Raw genomic sequence first — 7,786 nt, 5'->3', positions numbered from 1 at the left:
TCGGTGTATTTCTAACATAGATTTACACTTTTTACACGACAAACCAATGAGAGGAAGATTTAAACGGGCCCGATCTGTCCCGTCTTCCTGTCACAGCACAGACGGACACGGGTGAGAATGTGGCGTCTGGATTCACACACACACACACACACACACGCACACACACACACACACACACACACACGCACACACACACACACACACACACACACACACACACACCCATGCCTCAGTCCCCTCCTCTTGTGCCTGTTCCTCTGAGGCCAAGACAAACAGTAGGTGTGTGTGTGACACACTCTTTTCTCAATATACACACCTCTCACTCCTCCAAACCCTCCAGATGTGCTGAAACATAAAGACGGGTGTGTGTTTTATCTACACATGTGGGGTAGTAATCTGGGGATTTCACTCGTGTTCAGGCTAAAAAAGGACTAAAAGCGAATGTAGGTCAGAATCAGGGCAAAGACGAGTGAGCAAACCTCACATGGTTTCCTCTCTTTCTAACCTTATAAAGTGGGGGTGCTTCTCATTATCTATTAAAGAATTAAACATTTGTCTTTGGAAGTTTTGCCTCAAAAGGAAAAAAAAAGAAACATCTGTCCGCGGTTGCCTCTTAGTGACCGCTTCACCAAGTAGATTCAGCTGGAGGAAGTGCTGGAGGTGGCCGAGGAGGAGAAAAGGGCTGGAGGATGCAGAAACCCGGCTGGGGGAGCCGGTGGAGCCTCGCAGCTGTGGTACGTCTCTGTCAGTCGACAGGATCACGCAGGATCCCCCCCCCCTCCCCCGCTCTGTTGACCTGCTATTGATTCCCTGGGGGAGAGGGGATGGGGGTGCACGGATGCAGACACAAGTGAGCGTACACATGTGAAGTTAAAAAAAATAAAAAACCCTGAAAAAGCTGAGTCAAGACCAACGCAGGAAAAAAAAAAAAAAGGCAGCGAGATGGAATAAAAGCACTTGTTGTGATCTGAGGAGAAGCTCCGGGCTGGTTCAGGTCACGGTTGCATCCTGTGGGAGCAACATGCTGAGCAACGCAACCGTCCCAAAGCAGCCGTGCATGTGGGATTAATTGGAAGCTGTAATTTCATTTTATGTGGCACGGCCTCGGTCGGATTTGTATTAGGGAGAAACACAGTTATTGATTGTTTGGGATGTCAAACAATGCAAAGCCACTATATATAACCCAAGCTAACACATGCCGGCGGGCGGCGCTCGCCTTGATTTGCTGCCTACACGTTGGCATGTTGACAGAGTTGCAAAGGTCCATGAACAAGTCGTCTTGTTCGGCAAGCTCTTAAAACCAAATCTCTTTGAGGTTTCCCAGCAACTCTACATGTCTGTGACATTTCAGCAATTAAATTGTCATAACATCCAAATTACTTTTCAATGCTTTCTTTTTTTTTTAACTATTCTTTGAGAGGAAATGGAACTGAACGTTAGCAAGAGCAGATTATTAGCGTATAGCACACATACAGCAGAGGGAAACAAAGCTAAGAAGATTCTTGTTGTTCACTTTTAGAGCTTCATTTTCCTTGGAAAGGGCACAAGATGGTCGACACAGATGGTCCTGAATCCATCACTCACAGCGGACCAAATGCAAAGAAAGAGAAGAAGAAAGAGATGGAGGTCGCAGGGATCGATTGTTGATGCTGACAGCAGCTTTGCACAGCGAAGAATCAACACAGGACAAATACGATCAAGGTCCAAATCTGAAGGCAAATGCAGGAAAGAGACAGTGACAGTGAGTCAGACAGAACCAGGCCAGGCCGTTGAGTCGCTAATGAACACAAACAGGAACCGGTCAGAGTGGGGGGGGTGAAATTAAAGAAGGGAACAGGAGGACTCTCCTCTTTAGTGCTTAACAATCTCTCCATCATCATCATGTCATCACTCAATTAAAAGGTTAGGCCCTGTTTACTTTTTCTATTAGTCAGATTTAGAAAACATCAACAAGCACTTATGACTGAGCCTCGCCGCCTCCGGGCAAAACCGTTGCTGATTGTCGTTCGTCTCCCCGTCTGTGAAAGAAAGAGCCTTGGATTTCTAACAAGATCTACACATGATTTAGTCAACTCCAGCCTGTAGTTTAGAGCCTTTGAGGTTGGATTTTTTATTTTCCGTTATAAAATAAACCAGCTCAGAGGAGCAAAAAAAGGTCTCTTAGAATCAATAACAGTGAATTCAAACGTTGTTACTCAGGTCAAAAAGAGGCCGTTTGTATCAAAGGGAAGCGCTCAGTCCCCCGTGTCCTCAGATTCCTGCTTTCATTGTAATTTATCGTATTCTAATAAATGGGTTGTTGTGCACGTGATGCGCACGATGGACTGGCCTTGCTGAACATCTGCCCAGGAGGGGAGGGTCAGTCTCAAAAGAGCTCCATCACTGGTGGCTCTCCACCCCACAGGTTTCAGTCAGATTTAACCAGGAACCCCCCACATGTGTGCTCTAAACCCCCACACGTGCACGCACGTGCACTAATGCTCTGGACCAGTCAACACCCCAAAATGCTGAATTTGCTAAAGATAAAACATCTCAGCATCTCTGACTCATGCGTGAACTTCTTCTGTCTCCTCATCTGGTGTCTGCTGCATCTTGTAGGATCCAGATTGGCATCACCACACACACACACACACACACACTCACACACACACACACACACACACACACACACACAGTCAAACACACACACCATTGCGGTGTGATACATAAAGTTGTGAGAGATTGAATCCAAGGAGATGAGATAAAGTCCAGCCTGGGATGATGCTGTTGGTGGGACGGTGCAAGAATGCACGTTGTGTGTGTTCTGATTCTGCCAGTGCCAGTGTGCACGGCAGCGAGGCAGGAAGCAGAGTGCTCCGCAGCGCGATGCTGGCGATAAGGGCCGGGGTGTGTGTGTGCGTGTGTGAACAGTGCCGGCGAGGTGAGTCGGGGTTCAATGCTGGGACACGCTCGCCCATGCTGGTATTCGTGAGAGGCTCCCAAGTGCCGGGGCGGGATTGGAGGAAGAGGGAATGGTGGTAACTGACAACTAGCTTAATCTCTCCAATCAGGAAAGAGGCAGTTTGAAAAAAAAGCACTATTTTACTTGACTTGATTCCTCGGACTGCAGCAGTTCATCCCCACATCCGTTAAAATCTTCATCTTATTGAAAAACATGGTGCAAAGGCTGTTTTCTTTCTTTGTTTGGAGGATTCCTGGGTGGACGGCGATGATCCCGACCTCATGTCTGTGTCAGGTCTTTAGTCTGAGAGCGTTTCAGAGGTTGTGCACGCTCATAAAGAGTGTACTAGCTGTACTGGGGGGGGGGGGCTTTGGGGTCAAGTGTGAGGTGACGGTTAGTACTAATACTCCAAGTTCAACTGCTGTTACTCGCAGCTGTTCTTCAGCGAGGCCTTCACGTATAAACCACCCCCCCCACCACCCACGTGAAAACGGTGCGAAGTCAAGTATAGCTAATCGGGGAATGTTGGGAGAATGGGCCCATTGTGGCGGTTTTCTGCCGCCTCTGCGTGGGTGTTCACTCGCCCTTCAGCCGTTTGGCTCATGAGGCCTCATGTTTTGATTCCTGCTGCCACAGCCGTACACGGTGACGCCTCGGGGGGGGGGGGTTGTTCACGCTCATGCCAGTTTGGTGCCACATTTCTATGCCACATTCACATTAAAATCCATCATCCTTTTAAAGCATTGAGTCAGAAACGAGCTTCCCTTCTTCCCCTTTTTGATTTTTGCCCTGATTTAAAACAGTTCTGTGATGTTCAGCTGGAGGTTGTGTACCTTTGTATATTTACTCCTTCTGTTCTCACCTGACTGCAAGGAAACCAAAGCCTGAGGATACAGTGCGCGCGCACATGCTACACACAGCGCAGGAAGTGAGTGATGAGGCGTCTGACAGCACCAAACAAAAGCCGCAGCCCTGAGAAAACATGGCCACACAATGAGCATTGAGAGAAGTGAGCGGGCACGCGAGTAGCACCAGAGTAAAATTAGCTGGTCCAAACCTGCGTGCACGGGTGCATGCCTCCAACACGGCTCCTACCTTTGAGAATGAGTGCATTTGTTGCAAAAATAATATCAATCGTACGATCAGGTTTCAAGAAAAACATGAAATTATTGTCTGCGTGATATCCATCTGCAGGCGTGTGCCGCTGCGAGGTGAAAGAGAAGCTAAAGAGAGGGATGCGTGGGGGCGAAGGGAGCAAAAGGTAAATATTTAGTCTGGTTAAAGAGCTGATGTTTGCCCAAAGAGTAGTGAAGCTGTTTGTTTGAAGCTTTTCTCCCCTTCCAGTGTGTAAACTTGGCTACTAGATAAAGACCGGGCCCTGCTCGCCTCCCAGAGATGAAGGGAGAGAGAGAGTGAGGGAAGGATAACAAAATAAACACCAAACAAATGAAAGAGTGCTTGTCCAGCGGCTCTTATCTCCATCTGAGACATTTACTGTACCGTTCCACAACAAACAATAATGTGACAAGTGAGCAAAACATAAATACGGCTGCTGCGGAGCCACACAGAGGGACGAGCGAGGGGACAGGAGAGTGGTCCCCTGATGCTCCGTGGAGACCAGACGTCCCTTTGGAAGATAGGCAGACCAAACAGGGGCGTCCAGACACGGGCGCCATCGACGGACAAGGACAACAGAAAGGTCTTCTTCTACTCCAGCGACTGACAGGTCCTGTCCATGTCCGCTTATCTGGACGTGGACAGGACACAGCGGTGGCCCTGGAGGCTTCTATTGTTGCTCAACCTCGGCCTCATACTTGGGTTAGCGTCGGCCCTCGTTGCTATCAGCAACGATATCGTGGCGCACGACAAGGTTGCGGCAGAAATCTGGGAGCACGGCGACATTTTCCAAACAGGCAGTGAGACGAAAACTGTCAATAGAAAAAGGTGGCAAACGATATTGATTAAAAAAACTGCACTTTTGGAATGAACCGAAGGCTCAAAATGGTTATTGGCTGATACAACGAGCACTAGACCTTTATACAATGGCCTGTTGTGCATGCGTACGTGCGTGGATCGGCCTTGATGAACATCTGTATTGAAGACAGCAGAGTGGGAGAAGGGAGGGACAATTCCTATAGATAAGGTATCGTTATCCTCGAGAAGGCTCCTCCCCAGTTATAATTAGCACCGTCTGTCAGCTTGTGTCTCCCAAAGATTCCCGTCTTAACATTTTGTTTCTCACTATCTTTATTTATTTGAAAAAGAGAAGACGAAAATATCGCCTTCAAACCAAAGCATATTTATGGACACTTTCAAATATTTATCTTTATCTTTATCTTGTGTGTTTCTTGTGCTACTGAAACTAAAGCAGAGGCACCTTTACAGTCACTATAGCAGCTCCTCAGGAGTCCGTAACTTCAGTTGGGTTTAGGCCTCAAACTTCTCAGGGCTTTATTGGAGGCTCTGTAATGCTGATGTATTTTGATTGGGAATTAGCCCCCCCCCCCCCCCCCCCCCCCCCCACAGGCCAAACAAGGCGCAGCTGTACAAGCCAGTGATTGCATCTCATCTCCCTGCAGTTTGCCCCAAAATACCCTCACAGCAGCCTCTTCTCCCCCCCGCCCCTGACATCTTCTCTTGGATCCAATCGGCTTGTTTTCTTTTAAACGTGTGAATTCGGGAGCTTGTGAGCCAAAAAGGTGAGTGGAGAGGGTGGGTCCGGTGTGTGTTGCTAAAAAAAACACAACGTTCCATGATGATGCACGGAAAATAGAAATCAAAGGGAAAGCGACCCCCCCCCACCCCACCCCCCACCCCACCCCAGCGAGGCTGCTCATTCCTCAGATATTTGGGTGGCTCATATGAAAGGCACTCGCGCAGCGCGGCAACACGCTGATTCAGCTGCAGGTTATTGTCTCTCAAACACGCTTCGCTACAGTGAAAATATTGTGATACGTCTGTGCACGTTTGGTGTGCAGGCACGTGCGCGCGCTCTGCTGTCAGGTGTTTACCGGGGCTCCGAGCGGTAAAACGATCTGCACATTAGCAGACGTCGCTCAGCTGACAGGGAACTGGGCCCCCACGTCCTCCTCTCGTTGCCTCGGCGACGCCCAGGAGGGTTTCAGGTTCATCCACACAAATGTTGGGCCGACTTTATTTCCCCTTGATTCCTTCAAATTTGGGCGATGTTTCCTAAAAAGACCTCCTTGGCCTCCCTCACCACTGACGTCTGGGGGTGCGAGGAGCCCCGCGGGCCAATCAAAAACCCGCCTGAACCACAAACAAGAGCAGCACGTTTCTGCAGCCTCCGGTACAATGACACGGTTCATTGCGTCTAACTCCGTATGGCACCAGACCTCGGGATAACCCGCATGACCTGCTGGCTCTGAGAATGAGGCACCTTTAAAGAAAACCGCCCCCCCCCACCCCCCCCAAAAAAAACCAGGTCATGGCGGCGGTTTCCCTCCGCTCTCTTCTCTCTTGTTATTTGTTCAGTGTGTAGTACAAATTTCCCAATGTCGAAGGCATATAAGGATCAACGAACTGTGCCCAACCTCCGCTTGCCTTATGGAGCTCGTTACGTAGCCGCAGAGTTCAGGCCTGACAGATCCAATAACCCGTCCGCCGTCATTCAGGGGAGAAATCGCTCCGAGCGATGTGGACCCAAAAACGCCCTGCGCCTCACCCCACGTTTAAAGTTATGATCCTTATCGTAATTAATTCAATAAAGCAGTAATGTGCTGCAAACCCGCCCCCCCCCACCCGCCTCAGCCGGTGAGCGGGGGGGTATAGGCTTTCAGGTCCGGACTCCCTCGCTGACTCCAGTGTCGGAGGTAATAGGGAGCAGACAAAGAGTTAGACAACGATACGGCTGCAGCGGCGTGAGTAAAGAGGGCTAATCGAATTTGTTTTGGACTTTTAAAAGATACTTTCAAGGGTTTGTGTTAATAACCTAATAATAATAAGAAATGGAAAACCGATCCAGGGTCAACAGTGGAGGGAGAGCCTTTCTTTAATTTGGGAAAACTGGAGAGGGTTCCATGTAATTGGCTGCCATCCTGTGAATGCGCACGCTGGCTTCCAGAGGCACGGCCAGATTACAGGAAGTAGATCTCGTTACCGAGCAGAAGGTTTCTGGTTCGTTTCTGCTGCTGCTCGCAGTGACCAGGACACATGATCTGAAATAAGATCAATATTATCAGTGAAAACAGGGAGCGTGTCATCACAACAGTTTAGAGTAATTGGGAATGTGACCCGGATTGGGAGGAAAAATACTCCTGTATTGTTCAACGCAAGGCCTCATTATTTTAACAGGCTTCAGGAGCTGGGGAACACATCAAAGGCAACAAAGCCGGCTCAGATCTGTTCCAGCAGCTCCCCGTTGTCACCCATGGGTGCTCGTGATTGTGTTCAGAATTACATGTGACGAAGGAAAAATAATGAATTACTGTTTTCCTGCATCCTGCTTTATTGTGTCTTGCTCAGTTTTTAACTGGAATTGACAAAAAAAAACAACCCAGCAGCATTTTACAGAGACAAGCTAAAAAAGATCAAGGCTAAAGGTCTGGTGTGTGTTAGTGGTGGTCGAGGGTGAATATTCTCGATGATGAAAGATGATGAAAACGTTAACGCTGACGTCTGCGGGGCAGATTTCTCCTTTCCTCTCAGCTCCTGTTCTCACTGGATGAATCCGTCCTCATCGGCCTTTAAAAAAACCTGTGTTTTTGTCACAAATCTCATAAAAAAACACAATTAAATACGTTGTGGTTGATAGAATATAATGATTAGAAATAACCAAAGAGCTGAAACCTGTTCTGAAAATGTGGCAGCACTCTGGGAAAGAGT

This window comes from Takifugu rubripes, chromosome 11, assembly GCF_901000725.2.
Source record: "Takifugu rubripes chromosome 11, fTakRub1.2, whole genome shotgun sequence".
In the NCBI taxonomy this organism is placed as follows: Eukaryota; Metazoa; Chordata; class Actinopteri; order Tetraodontiformes; family Tetraodontidae; genus Takifugu; species Takifugu rubripes.
This window is presented reverse-complemented; position numbering follows the sequence as displayed.